The 19,528-nt window shown below is 43.0% G+C and overlaps 1 long non-coding RNA gene across 2 annotated transcripts; it reads right to left on the bottom strand.

Moving 5' to 3' along the window:
- Positions 1-12,828: 12,828 nt before the first annotated feature.
- On the bottom strand, positions 12,829-18,368 carry LOC130284689 (uncharacterized). Of its 2 annotated transcripts, XR_008847123.1 has the most exons (4): positions 17,236-18,368; positions 16,980-17,051; positions 15,221-15,630; positions 12,829-14,971 (listed from the first exon to the last, which is right to left on the bottom strand). It is a non-coding gene; the product is annotated as an uncharacterized LOC130284689 (long non-coding RNA). The 2 variants fall into 2 exon arrangements; XR_008847122.1 differs by having other exon boundaries at positions 12,829-15,630.
- Positions 18,369-19,528: the final 1,160 nt, after the last annotated feature.

Genomic DNA, 19,528 nt, shown 5'->3' on the forward strand with positions numbered 1-19,528 from the left:
TGGAGACCGCTAAGTAGTGGTCTCCAAACTGTAGCCCTCCAGATGTTGCAAAACTACAACTCCAAGTATGCCCAGACTGTCCAGACATGCTGGGAGTTGTAGTTCTGCAACATATGAAGGGCCAGATATTGCAGAACTACATGCTCAGCATCCCTGACTGTCTGGCCATGCTGGGAATTGTACTTTTGCAACATCTGGAGGGCTACAGTTTGGAGACCACCATATAGTGGTCTCCAAACTGTGACCCTCCAGATGTTGCAAAACTACAACTCCCACCATGCCCACACAGCCTTTGGATGTGTGGGCATGCTTGAAGTTGTAGTTTTTCAACTTTTAGAAGGCCACAGAGAAGATCACTTACCGCAATCTTCACTGCAGTCTTATCCACGTGCACTTTCCGGCCGCACTCCTACTGCTGCCACCGCTGCTTCGGGATGCCGCCTCCGCCGGTCCGGGTAAGTCGGCCATGTTCCCCCCTCATTGCCCGTGTTCCCCCCCGCTCTGCCCCGACTTCGATCGGTGGGCAGAACGGGGGAAATGAACTCTGTATGCTACAGATATACTACAGAGAAATTTGTGAAATTCCTTCCAGTCTGACAACAGTGCTCTCTGCTGATACCTCTGTCCATGTCAGGAACTGTCCAGAACAGGAGAAGTTTTCTATGGGGATATGCTTCTAATCTGGACAGTTCCTGACATGGACAGTGGTGTCAAAAGAGAGCACTGTGGTCAGACTGGAAATAACTACACAAACTTCTCTGTTGTATATCTGTTGTATATAGCAGCTGATAAGTACTAGAAGGGTTAAGATTTTCAAATAGAAGTGATTTACAAATCTGTTTAACTTTCTGGCACCAGTTGATTTGAAAACAGTTGTTTCCACTGGAGTTCCTCTTTAAAGGTCTAACACATTGATAGGCTGCGCTCTTTCACTTTAATGGAACTGCCCTGTATTATCATTCACAGCTGTCTATATGGACAACCAGCTGATCCTGTAGACATAGGGGGATATTTATCAAAGGATTTGTGTTTTTTTTTCACGTAACTTTGGCGCAATACTTTGGTGCAGTGTCATTTTGCACCAAAGTTTGGCGCATCTTCTCCACTGTCATTTTTACAACTTTCTCAAAATCACACGGTCCTGTGTGTGATTTTAACTTTAGTCAGTAATTCATAATTTGCGCCAATCGATCTTTGGCGCAATTTTGCGCCTTTAGTTTTTTTTTGGTGCAAATCACAGCCGAGAAATTTTGCACATGGAAAACACACTTAGCAATGTCAGAAAATTTAAAGGCGTCAAAATTCATAAACATTTTTTTTTTTGTGAAAGCAGCGATGCCTCCAGGGCTGCTCAATACTATCCTGCGACATAGTTGTCTCTGAGGAACCTTCAGGCTAAGTCTTCACTTGTTTTTTTTCTCCGCAAAACGCCAAGAAAAACGCCAATTCTGCGGCCACATGTTAGCTGTAAATCAATGAGAAATCGCAAATTTCTAATTCCACTTGGCGTTTTTTCACTTTGGCGTTTTTTTACTCCTTTTGCCGTTTTTCCCTTTTTTGCGTTTTTTTCAGCTCCTTGGCGTTTTGAAAAAAATGCTGTATGTCCCTCAAACCGGCGTTTTTTTGCAAAACCATTGCGTTTAGCTCCAATAGAAGTCTATGGGAGTGAGAAAACGCCAAGAAAAACGATATGTGGAGTTTAACTTTGGCATTTTTGCAGGCGGTTTTTAATCTTTTTTATACTCTAGCGATCCAAAAAAGTGATGTAGATACCTGTTTTTAATAACATTTTGTAGGGTACCATTACATTTTTTTTTTCAAATATACAATAGTGAAGGAAATGTAACGAAATGTATATTTAAAAAAAAAAATTTGTATTACTTTTTAAACAGGGATCAATTTATGTGTGCGGGGAAATAAAAATGTAGCCGACAATTATAAAAATGTATTGTGTGTGTGTGTTTTTCACTTTTTTGCACATTTTTTTTAGTTAGTACTACTACTCCCAGCATGGAACACACTGTTCCATGATGGGAGTAGTAGTACCTGTACTAATAGACAGACCGCCCATTGCGATTCTCCTGTATAATATATAGATGCTGCCGGCCTCTCTTCTATGGTCCCCTGCCCTGACGTATATTTACACTTATTCATATTTCCCGCAGGGCTGTGATTGGCCAGATGGTTCCAGCCAATCACAACTCTCTGTGAGAAATAGGAACATGTGTATATATACGGCCGTGCAGAGGACCATAGAAGAGCGCCGGCCGCATCCATACATTATACAGGAGGATCACAGCGAGTGTCAGGAGGGTGACATCCGCCGTGATCTTTCCATAACTGCAGCTACTACTACTCCCAACATGGAGCACACTCTGCCTCATGCTGGGAGCTGTAGTATCTGCATTAATAGACAGATCGCAGTGAGTGTCAGAAGTTACACTCTGATGGAATTGGGTAGAGGAGAATCCATTTTGTATTAAGAAGAATCCATTTTCTTGGTCTAAGTGACTGTATTCTATCTTTCTTGTGATTTCTACATAACTAACTCCTGAACTTATGAACTAGAGATGATGGGCATCTTATCTTCAAGGATGCAGACACTGTTATCTTTTCCTACCCCAGATGCGTCCTTGAAACAATGGTTCATTATATTTGAGCTTAAGCAATGTATATTTTGTATCTAACTTTCTTCTGCAAAAGATTTATAGTTTCCTGTGTTTTCTTACAATGTAGAGTTTACTGCGCATGTCTTATTGAAAATGGGCTATATAAAATACACTTGAAAAGAGATCTAGTCCAGTTCTGCCTTCAGCTAGATACAACACTTGTATCTGTGTCGTGATTTTGAATGGCAGGTAGCGTTGGAAGGAACGTAGGGTGACTGAGGCCCTTGCAGGCTTTCCACGCTCGATTGGGACAGAAGATGTCTCGACCTTTTGGGGTGGAACCTAACATTATTTGGCGCTGTGAACAGGGACCCGCTGCCGAATCACAAGGAGTATCTGAGCTACAGTGCGGGACCACTACGGCTCGGGCCTCCGGAGACCACAGATTGAAATCACCTGGCCAGGTAAGAAAAAGCTTTATTTTTCTTATATCTGTGCCCTCCTGAGATATGTGGCTGTGGGTCCTGCACTTAGAATGGGTTTTAGAATAGCTAAACTCCTGTGATAGTGGGTCTATTTGAATAGACAAAGAACCCATATACCTTCTGTCTGTTGGATAAGTACAGTGTTACTCCGCAAGGAGACATGGAATGAATGTATGAGCCAAGAGAGGATGGTATGTGATTTTATGAGGGTATTGCCAAACTGATCTGTGAAAGCGCCTAACGGGGTCACAGATAATGCTTAAATCCCATATTATCACATAAACCATTATCTGGCTGCTAGCATGAGCCTGGAATAAATCATAAGTCCAGTACAGGATTCGTGTGATAAGCCCGTGTAGTCTGTGGGGAATAAGGTGGGGTAAAACACGTCTAAAACGCAACACTGCCCCTATAAGAGTGATGTGGATGATGGTGAAAAGGTCAGGTGAGCCTTTTAGCATATTAGTCGCCTAAGAGGAAGGCAACATGCTCTTAAAACAATCCTTGAAGGATGCAGTAGTCCAGCTAGGGAGAATACTGCAGGAATTCCATGTTCCAAAAAATGACCAATTGAATCCAGACTTTTGGGAAAATATTGCAGAAAGAAAGAGGGGCATAGTGAAAGATCATAATTGGGATTATCAAGTCAAATGTCTGATCAGTACCTCCACACAATGTGTTGAGGAAGGCTGGACATATGACGATAAGAAGAAAGGGTGGAAAATAGAGCCCAGTAAATCCCAGGGAAAAACAGGCGCCCCACCTCCACCCTATGTTACACCAGCTAATAATCCCTCTCCCCAACAGAAGTTAAAACCCCCTGTTGAGAAAATGTACCCCGACCTCTCTACATTACGTGGGTCAGAAGTATGTAACCTCCTTATTCAGGATGGCATTGTAAATGTGGGTATCCTAACCCAGAGAAAACCTCAGAATGCTACCACTGTGGGGGGCCTCGGAGTATCAGAATGATTACTCCACAGACTGCCTTCCTGTCACAACCTGGTCCCTATGATCCTCAGCATTCCTGGGTCTGCACAAATTGCAGCCAGCAAAATCCAGGGTGGAAAAACACATGCTTGGCATGTGGGTCACCCCGGCAAGGACAGGTTGTCAACCTAGCCCCTGTACACCTACGGAGGGACGAGGTTAGAAAGATGATAGGAGATAACCAGTATCAGACAGTACCTTTAAATAGGAACCTGTAAAAACCATGGAGCCCTGCGGAATGTATGGCTCTTGTGCAAAATGCCCCTGACCCACTTACTAAGCCTTTGGGTTTTTGTAGGTACCTGACTCAGGTCATGGAATCTCATAATGCCACATGGCAGGATGGGGAAGACCTTTGCAGGTTAAAAATGCCACCCACCATGTTCTCTCAATTTATAACTGTCACTCATGCAGCTAGACCTAATGAACCCAGGGGAGAGGCCTGACGTTTACTAACTCTCTTAAAACCTTTTGCACGCAAAGACAGAGAGAGAGGGGGACGGTAGCAGTGGGCACTCAAACCCCGACCCAGACTGTATCTGACTATTACCTTAGTCTAGAGCAACATTACTTAGACGAAGGATTAGACATGGACAGTGGGGTAATACAGAGACTGTTTGTACGTGCTTTTGTGGACGGTCTAAGACCCCAGAGAACGGAACAACTGAAAGCCCAGGGGATAGGACCTGACCTACGGGGAGCCCCTAAAAAGACTACAATAGCATATGTCTCTGAAAAATCCCAAGGCAGGGGTCAGAATAATAAAGGAGACAGGCCCCGGAAACCCCCAATTTGTTATTATTGTGACAAGACAGGACACATATAAAAGAACTGCAAAAAACGTTTTGCTGACGAGGGGAGTGACAAGCAGGACTAAAGGGATGTACGGAGTTAAGAATGAAATCAGAATGTGACAGTGATGGAATTCTGAGTAATCAGCGTTTGGAGAGATAGCAGGTTATGGGAATGTTGACAAGTTGAGTTGACTAAAGCTAAGTGAAGGAAATAGAAGCTTTCTGTGAAATCTATGTGTATGTTTGTTATTTCCATACAAATTGTTTGTTTTTTCAAGTTGTGTTGTCCACTGTGTATGCAGGACATGGTGTGTCTGACATGCTACATTTGTAAGTGAGTCTTGTGATGGTAGAGAACTTGAAATGAAACTCTTTTTTTCTCTTATGTGAGGTATGATACCTTTATGGTCTAAATATGGCATCTAGGGACTGGCCAGCGCCCAAAAATTCCAAGAGGCGGGGCTTGTACGTCACATACTGTAGACAAAGAAATAAGTGTTTACCTTATGGATAGTTTGTGAATACTTTTTAGTAAATGTTGCCAGATTAGTGGACATTCTGGAGTATGCAATGTTTTAGTTGAATGAAGCAGAATATAATCTCTCAGTGAGACTGTTTTAGAAGGCTACTGATAAGCTTTTTGAGTCTGAGTATATATATATCTTTGTGTCACTATTAGGTTTGTTTGGTTGTGATTTCTGATCTCCAAAGATAAATTCAATGTTTGTGTTTACTAATCCTGATCCTGTGTCTTGATATCTGTTTAATATCAGTTTTCTTATTGTATGTCACTGATCATTCTTGGATTAGTCATTTAACCCTTGCCTCTTCTTGCTTATGCTGTTCTGTTTCGACACTCTTGTATTTTACAAGACATAGCCTGGTGACTAGTTGTCAAGTGATCTGTGATTTATTACTATGTCAATCCCCTTTTTCTGTATTTACAATTTTAAGTTTCTTATGGTCTGTAAACAAAGCTGACAGAGCTTTCAGTGACGCTGCAGAAGGGGGGGGGGGGGGGCAGCCCCCTCCTTTTTTCCTGCCTGTCTCTCAAGACTTTCTGTGTGAGAGCGTCATTCCTAGTTTGTTTACCTTTGTTTTCCTCGTGTTTATTTAAATGTAGTTTATCTCTTATGATAAAAATATTAAGTCACCTTTTTATTTTGCGGAATTTTGCCCTAGTGCTGGAACCTTGTTGTCTTATTGGGTTAAAATGATGTTCCTGTTAAAGATTGAGATAATTTCAGAATTACATTTTGGTTTGTGAGAGGGCGTCAACCTGTTGATTCCATTCACTGACTTGTAGCGGCTTGGTAGTCTGGGCTTCTTTCCCATCCAGTACACTCCTCTCTACACTAGATAACTGTGCCCTTGAATCCAGCTTCATTGCTCTCTGGTGGAGAATGACTGGATTCAGAGGGGGGGAGGAGATGATGGGAGAGGGGCATAATTTAATAACAAACTCTGTGTATAATGATGATTAATGCCTGTATAGAGTTAATGTTACAGGAGACAGCAGGATTCTTACATGATTCTTCATGGGGTATGCATTCTGCATGACACCAAGTAGTCAAAAGAACAAACTCTCTATCTGCTTGCCCAGGACAAAAAGGTAATGAGTTGAACTAACTGCACTAACTGGAGCTTACAGACTTGGCTGGGGTAAAACCGCTAACAGACTTATCTAAAAGACTTTTCTCACCTCTTCAGGCAGACCAATAAAAGATGCAGAGAGTTGGATCACTCATGGAGGGGCTGCTAATGTCAGAGGAGGTGGGAATTGTCGAAATTAGGGACCACACTAAGACTGGTACTTGCCAAAAATAATGAGTTGGCTGACACCACTACAGAGGCAGTCGCCGCACTGCCAGTAATATCTGTCAGAGACGTGAAGGTGAGCGTGGAAAAAAAAACCTTCACAGGCAGATGTTGCTGTAAAAAGAATCTTGAAGGATGTTAAGGGGCAGAGGAGGAAAGACGGCATATGGGGGACTTCTGCAAAAGTCTGCCTGCCTAGAACTCTGTTTCCCAATGATAGTCCAAGTAATACATGGTAAAACACATTTTGTCCAAAGGGGCCATGCTGCAAGTCATAGACAAATCCTGGATAGCCCCTGGTATCTCCACTACCGTAGTAGCTTTTCTTCAAGCCTGCATGACCTGTGCTCTATAGAATCTAGGGAGGACTATACCAGCCCCCTGAAAGTATACCCAAAGCCACTCTGTCTGCTCTAGAGAATCCAGGTAGATTACATAAGCTTGACCCCTTGTTCAGGCTATGTGTTTGTCTTGATGTGTGTTGATCTCTTTAGGCTGACCTGAGGCCTACACCATGGGGAGGATGTATTATAGTTATAACATTAGTATGAGAATCTGTCCTCATATGTGCATTTCTAATGAAAATATCTGAAACTAACATGTGGGCAAGTGTTGTCTTTCCTTCCCAGATCCGGACAGTATTGAAGGAACCCACACTCTACAGCTTGGAGACTACGTGTATGTAAAGAAACATAAAGGGAAGTCCCTCGAGCCCTGATTTGAAGGACCATATCAAGTTCTCTTGGCTACAGCCGCATCAGTCAAGCTGCAAGGAAAAGCCAACTGGATTCATGCATCACACTGCAAGGGGGCGGTATCTGACCATGACAATACTTTGGTTTCTGTTTAACTGTCTAATATGTTACATCACAACCTTACAAGATGAGCTAGAAAAGCATCCAGATAACAAATTCTTGAAACACCACTTAATGTTGGCACAAAATCTCACAGTGAAAGATTGTTGGATATGCACACATGCTCCTACATCTGCCCAGAGTATGCCTTATTTGGCTATCCCTGTACAACCACATGAGATGTTCCAGGGGAATTGCTTCGACACATTAGCAAGCAACAAGACACGGTACACAAAAAATTGGAACACTTCAGTAGGGATTCCAATAGTGGGGTGGATTGGGCAACCCTGGTGGCAGGGAAACCTGAGCAGTTTTGGACAAGGACCACAGCAGATACTGACCTTTAAGGGGGGCTCCTGGGTAGCACGTGAAGTCACACAAATACTAGACCTAGGATGAATACCCACACGGGATAAAGGTCAGTTTTAGCAGAACATCTGTAAGTACTGATACATTTAAGCCTAGCCAAATAGAGAGGTACTTACATGACAAAAACTGGCTGAATAATACACTTTTTCCTCAAGGTACCGGAGAAGAGTGTCATAACATGACAGGACATCAAAAATTTAGTGAATCCTCATATTACCAGCCCTATGACCCGACATGTAATAACCCAGATGTAGGTTACTGTGGTACATTAGGACAGAAACCCGGATGGTGCTACATGACTAACGCCTCAAGACTGATTGACATAGTTAATAAACTGATAAATCAACATTCCTCATATTGGGAACTCCCAAGAGACATATATTGGGTATGTGGAAGGGGGGCCTACAAGTGGTTGCCAGTAGGGGTTAATGGTACATGCACCCTAGCCAGACTCACTCCCTCGACTTTTGTGATACCCAACAAAGATGTTGACATGAGAGCAGTCCCAAGACACATGCTATACCAGAGAGCAGCAGACAACAAGGAAAGAGAGAATGGAAGACCACACGTAGTTCAGATGGGAACAGCCAATAAACTCTTCAGCACTCTCTTTGTATACCCCATGATGATGCAAATGTGGGACAAGTTAGTTGAGGCCACTGACTACCTTGACGAGCAAATATATGACATTCTGGAAATCACTAACACCTCTGTGTCTGTACAAAATCAGCTGATGATAGTGACTAACCAGCACACAATAGTTCTTGATTACCTTACAGCTGCTCAAGGGGGATTGTGTCAGATTATAGGCCCCACTTGCTGTCACTACATAGACACCACAGGTACCATCCAGATACACCACGAACTTGAAAACATACAAAAACTAAGGGAACAGTACGCTAAAGACAATGACCAAAATAAAAATAAATGGTGGGGAGACACTTTGTCCATAATGAACCCAGCCACCTGGTTGAAAGGTATTGGAGGATGGATAGGAGATGCCATACATTTTATATTATACGTCGCAGTTGTTATTATTTTATCTTATTGAGTTATAAAGCTTTTTAAAGTAGCTGCAAATATAGAATCAGCAAGTAATGAGTGTTGTTTAATTCAAATGAATGGGTTAACATAAATATTGTATGCTATGTTCCCAGGATGTAGAAGAAATAATGATCAGCATTTGTTTCCAGGTTCTCATGTCTCCTCTCTTTTTCTTTAGTTTCTAGATTGACATCACACCTGAAACACTCTTCCTGGCGTCCATTACTCAGGGGACGCAGCCAATTTAAGAAGACTTGGTTCCCTCAGACAACTCGCGGCCTGGGATAGTACCTGAGGAAAGACCTGCTATACACCTGACCTGGAGGATCCAGTTCTTTCAGATGATGATGTCAAAGGGGGAAATGATGGAATTGGGTAGAGGAGAATCCATTTTGTATTAAGAAGAATCTATTTTCTTGGTCTAAGTGACTGTATTCTGTCTTTCTTGTGATTTCTACATGACTAACTCCTGAACTTATGAACTAGAGACGATGGGCATCTTATCTTCAAGGATGCAGACACTGTTATCTTTACCTACCCCAGATGCGTCCTTGAAACAATGGTTCATTATATTTGAGCTTAAGCAATGTATATTTTGTATCTAACTTTCTTCTGCAAAAGATTTATAGTTTCCTGTGTTTTCTTACAATGTAGAGTTTACTGCGCATGTCTTATTGAAAATGGGCTATATAAAATACACTTGAAAAGAGGGCTAGGCCAGTTCTGCCTTCAGCTAGATACAACACTTGTATCTGTGTCGTGATTTTGAATGGCAGGTAGCGTTGGAAGGAACGTGGGGTGAGTGCAGCCCCTTACAGGCTTTCCACACACTATTGGGAATCCGCCGACAGAAGACGTCTCGACCTTTTGGGGTCGAACCTAACAGTAGTCTCCTGGGAGTTGTAGTTCACCAACACCTCTATTGTATCAGTAGTCTCCTGGGAGTTGTAGTTCATACACCAGTGTTTCCCAACCAGGGTGCCTACAGATGTTGCAAAATTACTACTCCCAGCATTCCCTGTTTGGGAAACACTGGCATACACACACATAACAGGGACTACAACTCCCAGCATGGGTCATTCAGTAGTACCCCCCCCCCCCCCCCACACACATAGAAATCATTCCCAGTATGATATTTATTCCCCTGCAGTCTATACATCCCCATCCCGTGTTATATGTCTCCTCACACATAGAAATCATCCCCATCCTGTGTAATATGTCCTCTCATCCCGTGTAATATGTCCTCTCATCCCCATCCCGTGTAATATGTCCTTTCATTCCCATCCCATGTAATATGTTCTCTCATCCCCATCCTGTGTAATATGTCCTCTCATCCCCATCCCATGTAATATGTCCTCTCATCCCCATCCCGTGTAATATGTCCTCTCATCCCCTTCCCGTGTAATATGTCCTCTCATCCCCATCCCATGTAATATGTCCTCTCATCCCCATCCCGTGTAATATGTCCTCTCATCCCCTTCCCGTGTAATATGTCCTCTCATCCCCATCCCGTGTAATATGTCCTTTCATTCCCATCCCATGTAATATGTTCTCTCATCCCCATCCTGTGTAATATGTCCTCTCATCCCCATCCCATGTAATATGTCCTCTCATCCCCATCCCGTGTAATATGTCCTCTCATCCCCTTCCCGTGTAATATGTCCTCTCATCCCCATCCCATGTAATATGTCCTCTCATCCCCATCCCGTGTAATATGTCCTCTCATCCCCTTCCCGTGTAATATGTCCTCTCATCCCCATCCCGTGTAATATGTCCTTTCATTCCCATCCCATGTAATATGTTCTCTCATCCCCATCCTGTGTAATATGTCCTCTCATCCCCATCCCATGTAATATGTCCTCTCATCCCCATCCCGTGTAATATGTCCTCTCATCCCCTTCCCGTGTAATATGTCCTCTCATCCCCATCCCATGTAATATGTCCTCTCATCCCCATCCCGTGTAATATGTCCTCTCATCCCCTTCCCGTGTAATATGTCCTCTCATCCCCATCCCGTGTAATATGTCCTCTCATCCCCTTCCCGTGTAATATGTCCTCTCAATCCCATCCCGTGTAATATGTCCTCTCATCCCTAGCCCATGCAGTGCAGTATGTCTCCTTCACACATAGTAGTCATTACGGAGGTGAGGAGCTGTGCACGTCCTCTCTCCCCTCACCTGCTCTGTGCTTCCCCCATGCAAACTTGAAACCTCCCCGTGTTAAATTAGGTCCTGTGTTCACAAACAAGGGGGAGGGGAGGAGCTGTGTACATCCTCATTCTCCCCCTGTCTTCTTGTTTTATGCAGAGCTGCGCTCTCGCACACTCCATCCTCCGGGAGGGGGGATGAGGGGGTGTGGCTTGATTATCTCCCGCAGACGTGCAAAATCAAACCCATGGCTCTGCCCTTGCTCCTCCCTGCTGTAGCTTCGGCAAACTTGCTCCGCCCCCCTCTAGCTTCGGCAAACTTCGGAGAGGGATGGTCTGTTTCATATTTCTGGGAGCCGGCTCCGCTGTCCTTACCCCACATCTTCCCCCAGCCCCCGCTCATTTCTCCCCCCCCCCCCACCATTCATTTCCTTGCCACTCATCTCCTCCCAGACGCTGCTTATCTCCTCCCAGCAGCAGCTTATCTCCCCCAGCCGCCGCTCATCTCTCCTCGCCGACACTTATCTCCTCCCAGCCGCCATGGAGAGGAGATAAGCGGCGGCCGGGAGAGATGAGCGGAGGCTAGGAGGAGATAAGCGGCGGGGAGAGATGAGCGGTGGCTGGGAGGAGGTGACCGGCAGCTGGGAGGAGATAAGCGGCGGGCTGGGGGAAGAAGAGCGGCGGCGGGTTAGGATTACGGGGGGGGGATGGAGAAGATGAGATGAGATGTGGGGCCGGCGGAGCCGCTGTGAGGTGAGATTTCGGAGCAGTTCGGTTTTTGCATGGGTTCGGAAATCTCACCTCACACATGCCTGTATCAATCACCCGCCCAAGAGTTGCAACTACAACTCCCAGCATGTCCTCACTTTAAGGGCATGCTGGGAGTTGTAGTCTTGCAACAGTTAGTGGGCTGGTGGTAGATGCGGCTGGCATTTTAACACCAGGGTGCCTCCAGCTGTTTCTAAACTAAAACTCCCGTCCTAGAAGTTGTAGTTTAGAAACGGGGTGCCTCCAGCTGTTTCTAAACTACAACTCCCATCATTGAAGTTGTAGTTTAGCAACAGCTGAAGTCTCGCTGATGGGAACTACAATTCCCATCATTGGGGACTCAAGATGTTGCTAAACTGGAGGCTCACTGTTGTTAAATTAAACCACCCATCATTCTCAGACAGCCAAAGTCAGTCTGGAAATGATGGGGGTTGTAGTTTAGCAACAGCTGGAGGCTCCCTGTTTGGAAACACTGCTTTATGGGCGTTCTCCCCAGGGGAGATCCCTATCAATGTACTAACATATTTTTGTGTTTTTTTTTCTTCTCATTTCAGATCCGTTTATGCAGAGGACTACTTTGGATTCGGAGGACTATAACGATGACCCACGTTTTCTTTTTCATTTTTTTTTAAATACTAATAAAATGGTTAACGAGGGCTTGTGGGGGAGTGTTTCTTGGAATAAGTTTTTTTATAAACGTGTTGTGTTTTTTTTTTTTTTTTTTTTTTTATATATTTACTCTACAGGCTTAGTAGTGGAAGCTTAATCAAACCTACATTAAATAAGATCACTTATTTGATCCTGTATAATTGAATAAGAGCAAAAAAAACTCTATGAACAACAACCTATGCTCATGAATATCTAATTTCTCAATAAAGCACAATGCAATACCAAGTGGTGAAAAAATCTCTCAATTTTATTATTAATCCTATTACATATTCACAACAATTGGAAACCCCCAATAAAAAACATACACACAATCAGACATAAAAAAACAGGGGTGGGGGGACAACCAGCAGAAATAACAGTCATGGATCAATGTATAATGACTCAAGTACTAAAGTGCACCATGCCTATATAAAGTGCATACAGCATAAAAGGAAAGCAGCCTAACAGTAAGGTGGTCAGTGCATAAGATTAAAGTGCACTGTGCTTATAATATCAAACCAGGGTGCCTCCAGCTGTTTAACTAATAACGCTGCAACAGTAAGTGAATGGCCTATTTGTCCCTATATGAAAGAGTTCATAGGATAATATCCTAACATCAAAGAAACAAATAACTAGTAGCAGCAATAGACATCTACCATGTAAGCGGCACATGCATTAGGTAAGCACTTTGCCCGGTCAATATACTTAACTGTGTTGTTTGTAGCGTGGCCTGCTCCGGTGTTCCCCCACCTCACACTCCAACGCGTTTCGCCCCGCTTCGTCTGGGAGTGATAAGGAGGGGGGGGGACACTCGGGGCTATTTATATATAGGGGATCTGTATACTAACCAATAGAAGAGAAAACGCGGTGGCGCCAATCCTCCGGTGCTTGTGATGCGACATCCGGCTCATCCCCGCTGCCGGAACTGCTCCTGTCCCCGCGCGAGATCTGCCGCTGAAAGCGACGTCACCCGAGAGGGGAGGTTAACAGACCCGTGAGGCCCGGACATATTGAGCAAGGGAAACATGCCCACAGTCCCGGTAAGTATGTGTATTTATATAAATGCTATGAAACAATGGAGCGATCTTGTAAAATTCTATAGGGACTACCCCAAATATCCAATTCATCTTCTGTATGTCAATAACTAATATACACAAAAAATATATAAAAATAATGATATAGTAAATTCATACCCTACAGAGAGACATGTGATACAATATTAATGTATGTACAAATAAATAATTAATAATATAACATAAAATACCAATTAGATGATAATCTAAGTACTATAGTGTGTAAATAAATATGTAAAAAACCTAAAAATTCATACAACTTAATAATAATGTATAACTAATTGTGTATAACTAGTGTAATAATTCGAAAAACTAAATATATATCATATGTGAATAAATGTGTGAATAAATCAATGTGTGAAAATGTGAATAAAAATATGTATAATATGTGAATAAGTATACAAATAAATTCATATATGAAAGTGTAAAAAGTGTGTATAGTGTGTGTCACGCCGAGCGCTCCGGGTCCCGCTGCCTCCCCGGAGCGCTCCGGTCGGCACCGCTGACCGCGAGCGCTGCTCCCATGTCACCGGAGGGGATGCGATCTGAGGCACGGGACGTGCCGCTCTCGGATCGCACGCCATGTTTCTTACCTGCCCCGTCCTCCTGCTCAGTCCCGGCGCAGGGTCTCTCAGATTTAAATGGCCAGTGCACCACTGATTGGTGCCTGGCCCAATTAGTTCCAAGCACTCCCTACATTATAAAAGTCCACTTCCCCTTCCTGTCCCTGCCGGATCTTGTTGCCTTGTGCCAGTGAAAGCGTTCCCGTGTGTCCATTGCCTGTGTAACCAGACCCTTGCCGTTGCCCTAGACTACGAACCGTTGCCGTCTGTCCCGACCTTCTGCTACGTCTGACCTTGCCTTTGCCTAATCCTTGTGTACCGCGCCTGACTCAGCAGTCAGTGAGGTTGAGTCGCTATCGAGTGGAACGACCTGGAGGTTACCTGCCGCAGCAAGTCCATCCCGCTTTGCAGCGGGCTCTGGTGAAAACCAGTAACCTCTTAGATTCTGTTCCCCTGGTATGACCCATGCCATCACCTCACTGACACAGAGGATCCACCACCTTTGTCCTCCCTGCATACCAGTCCAGATCCTGACAGTGTGTTTATAAATATATAATATATTCATGTATTAAAACATGAAAAAACTCAATGTGATAAGTGATATGTAAAATATACATGTCCAAATACACCAAAAAAATGTTAATGCGTGAAAAAACATGTCAAACATAAATAACCTCACAGCATACAGTAAAAACGTGTGAAAAAAAAAGGGGGGTGAATCCCAAGATGTCCCAAGCCTCAAGATGTCTCCATCATCCTAGGTTGAAATACAGCATTAGATGACATCATTAATTCAGTTACTCCAATTACCTAGACAGAAAAACTAGAATTACTTATTATATCGTAATACAGATTTTTTTATTACAGATAATTCGACCATACCCCAAATAGCTCCGCAGAATCCCCCTATTTATAATTTAAACTGATAAAACTAGAAACAATAAAAACCTTTATAAAATATTTTTCACAATCAGAGAGTGGTCTATAAAAAGCATGCAAAACTAGTATTCTCGTTGAGTCCCCAGGGAGATGCTGTCTTAAGCGTATATATCCACTTACATTCCTTCTTCGCTAATTGTTTCTTATGTCGCCTCCTCGAATTCCCAAATGTATTCTGTCAATGCCTCTAACTCTCAGCAGATTGGATTGTCCTCCATGTGCAGTCCTAAAGTGACGAGGAATACATTTGAATTTCATCATGCCTTCCTGATCAGTTAATTCCGTTCTCATTGATGCTTTAATGTCACGTATGTGCTCCTGGATTCCCACCCTTAATTTTCTTGTAGTCATTCCAACGTAATTCATATTACATGGGCATGTCACATAATAAATCACAGCAGCAGTCTTGCAGTTTATATGATGAACTATCCGGTACTCTTTAAGCCCACTTGAATCTGTGAAGATTTTGGTTCTTTCTACCTGATGGCAAATGGAACAGTCACCGCATGGTACCGATCCCCATTTTGGGCCTGTCGAGGAAAATATAAACGATGATTTCAGAGATACATAGTGACTTTTAACTAAAATGTCTCTCAATGATCTGCATATCCTTGCTGTCACCTGTGGTTGTGCGGGTAACAGTTTTCGCAGGTCTGAGTCTTGTCGCAAAATTGGCCATAATTTTCTCATTGATCCCATCATATCTTGCCATCTGCTATGGTAATCTGTTATCATCCATATCTCATTTGATTCTGTCCTGCTAGGTCTGGGTTTCAACAGTTCTGAACGTCGTTGATTCTTAGCCCTAACATATCCTCCTGATATATCTCTAGGTGTATAACCCCTCTGCAAAAACCGCTGCTGTAAGTCAAATGACTGGTTTTCAAATTCCTCTTCCTCGTCACATATCTGTCTTGCTCTTAGAAACTGTCCATATGGTATAGCTTTAATTGTATGCTGTGGGTGAGCAGACTTAGCATGGAGTAATGCATTTACACTCGTGTTTTTACGATGGATCGTAGTATGTATTTTCCCTCTTCTGCCAATAGTAATCCTGAGATCTAAAAAATCAATTTGTTCTCGACTAATCACATGTGTCAATTTTATGTTTAAATTATTCTGATTCAGTTTGCATAAAAATCTCTCTAAGGACTCATACATACCTTGCCAGATAAAAAGTATATCATCAATATACCGCATCCAAGATGTAAGTTGCCCACTATCTGTTGTCTCTTATGTCAAGATGTTTTCTTGTTCCCAATGTCCCAAAAAAAAATTATGATGAAGTATAAACTTCAGTAACAACACCAACAGTTCTAATAGTTGAGGATCTAAGCCTCTCATTTGTAAAAAAAAATATTCACTGGCTGCCAGCCCCTGTGTATGATCTGTGCACGTATACAAAGATTCTACGTCACATGAGACTAGAAACATATTGTCTTCTAAGGTTACTCCTTCCAATCTTTGTAAGACCTCTCCAGAATCCTTAATTTAGGAAGGTAGATCTGTAACACATGGCTGCAGATAAAAATCTAAAAATCTAAAACCGGTTCACATAGGCTCCCCCAGCCAGACACTATTGGTCTGCCCGGGGGATCCACCATATCTTTGTGGACCTTTGGCAACAAATAAAGTGTGGCTACAATTGGATATAGTACTATGTTCCCACCTTTATCCGCAGGCTTGAAAATTACGCCTTTCATCTTTTTCAATTCTGCTAATGCTTTTCTTTGACTATAGGTGAGATTATCATGCCTTCTATCCATAGGGAGGTTATCAATTTCTTCAATCATGGCTTTAATAAATATCTCAATTGGCGGGCTCAATGACAAGGGGGGAAAGACAGTTGGTTTTTTACAAATGTCTGTTGGGAACTTACCCCCTCCACTGTTTTCATTCTGTTCCAGAATGAGACTTTCTAGCGCCCGGTGCGCTTCCAGTTCCTGTTCCTCTGTAAAAATGCATGAGAGAGAATGCTTAGAAAAGTGTTTTTTGAGAAGTAATTTCCTTGCGAACAAAAAAAGATCCTTAATCAAAGTAAATTTATCTGGATGCGCCACCGGACAAAAAGTCGGCCTTCTAGATAATACACTTAATTGGTCTGCTGTTAATTCAATATCTGACAAATTAATTACCTTCAACCCAACTTCCTGAGTCTGGTCATCCTCTGGTAGTTCTTTTCTCTTGGTAGTTCTCCTTGTATTCCTACGCATGTCCCACCTATTCCAGCGTCCACTTGCTGCACTGGATGTTGACACTTGTGAGGTTTTGGAGGCCTCACTGCTGATAGAAGAAATTGATTATGCTCCATTTTTTCATAGCATTTATATAAATACACATACTTAACGGGACTGTGGGCATGTTTCCCTTAATCAATATGGCGGTCGGCGCAGAGCGCTTGTGTGCGCATGTCCGGCCTCCCGGCTCCCGGGTCTGTTACCCTCCCCTCTCGGGTAACGTCGCTTTCAGCGGAAGATCTCGCGAGGGGACAGGAGCAGTTCCGGCAGCGGGGATTAGCCGGATGTCGCATCACAAGCGCCGGAGGATTGGCGCCATCGTGTTTTCTCTTCTATTGGTTATTATACAGATCCCCTATATATAAATAGCCCCGAGTGTCCCCCCTCCTTATCACTCCCAGACGAAGCGGGGTGAAACGCATTGGAGTGTGAGGTGGGGGAACACCGGAGCAGGCCACGCTACAAACAACACAGTTAAGTATATTGACCGGGCAAAGTGCTTACCCAATGCATGTGCCGCTTACATGGTAAATGCCTATTGCTGCTACTAGTTATTTGTTTCTTTGATGTTAGTATATTATCCTATGAACTCTTTCATATAGGGACAAATAGGCCATTCACTTACTGTTGCAGCATTATTAGTTAAACAGCTGGAGGCACCCTGGTTTGATATTTTATGCACAGTGCACTCTAATCGTATGCACTGACCACCTTACTGTTAGGCTGCTTTCCTTTTATGCTGTATGCACTTTATATAGGCATGGTGCACTTTAATACTTGAGTCATTATACATTGATCCATGACTGTTATTTCTGCTGGGTGTTCCCCCACCCCTGTTTTTTTTATTATGTCTGATTGTGTGTATATGTTTTTTTTTGGGGGGGTTTCCAATTGTTGTGAATATGTAATAGGATTAATAATAAAATTGAGAGATTTTTTCACCACTTGGTATTGCATTGTGCTTTATTGAGAAATGAGATATTCATGAGCAGAGGTTGTAGGTTGATGTTAGTAGTGGAAGCTGTCTTATAGACGGAATCCATTACTAAGCCAGGGCTTAGAGTTAGCCTCAAAAATAGCTAGCGCTAACCCCCAATTAATACCCTGGTACCCACCGCCACAGGGGTGCTGGGAAGAGCCGGTACCAACAGGCCTGGAGCGTCAAATATGGCACTCCTGGGCCTAGGCAGTAACAGGCTGGCGTTTTTTAGGCTGGGGAGGGCCAGTAACAATGGTCCTCACCCACCCTGGTAATGTCAGGCTGTTGCTGCTTTCTTGGTATCTGGCTGAGAAAAAAAATACAGGGAACCCTATGTATTTTTTTTTATATTTTATAAAATATTTTTTTATATTTTATTTATTTAGAAAAAAAACGTGTGTGTGGTTCCCCGTATTTTTACTCTCAGCCAGATACCAACCAAGCAGCAACAGCCTGACGTTACCGGGGTGGGTGAGGACCATTGTTACTGGCCCTCCCCAGCCTAAATAACGCCAGCCTGTTACTGCCCGGGCCCAGGAGCGCCATTTTTGATGCTCCGGGCCTGTTGGTACCAGCTCTTCTCAGCACCCCTGTGGCGGTGGGTATCGGGGTAATAATTGGAGGTAAGCGCTAGCTGGTTTTGGGGCTAACGATAAGCCCCGGCTTAGTAATGGATTCCGTCTATAAGACAACTTCCACTACTAAGCCTGAAAAGTAAAAAAAAAGAAAAAAACACAACACGTTTAAAAAACTTTTATTTAAAAAATCACTCCCCTACAAGCCCTTGTTAACCATTTTATTAATATTAAACAAAAAAAAGCTGGACACCATACTCCACCAAATCTAAAGTAGTCCATAGGATATACAGATCTAAAAGGAGAAGAAAAACAAACAAACAAAAAATGTGTTAGTACATTTGGGGGGGGGGGGGGGGCGGAGTGGTAAACTAAATGTAAAAACATGCATATATATCAGACTTTTTTTCACAGCTGCGACTACAGGTGGGGTTACAAAGTGTTGTTCTGAAGTCATTTATTGGTTTTTGCTTATGTGTGCTAAAAAAATGGTATTTAAAAGTGATTTATTGGTTTTTGCTTATGTAAGCCAAATTTATCAACCCCCTGTGATAGTTTAATAAATGTGTAATACATAAGCAAAACCAAAAGCAAGAAAAAATGCCTACAGAACTCGCTTACCAAAGCAACGATGATA

Source organism: Hyla sarda, chromosome 8, assembly GCF_029499605.1.
Source record: "Hyla sarda isolate aHylSar1 chromosome 8, aHylSar1.hap1, whole genome shotgun sequence".
NCBI classification, from domain to species: domain Eukaryota; kingdom Metazoa; phylum Chordata; class Amphibia; order Anura; family Hylidae; genus Hyla; species Hyla sarda.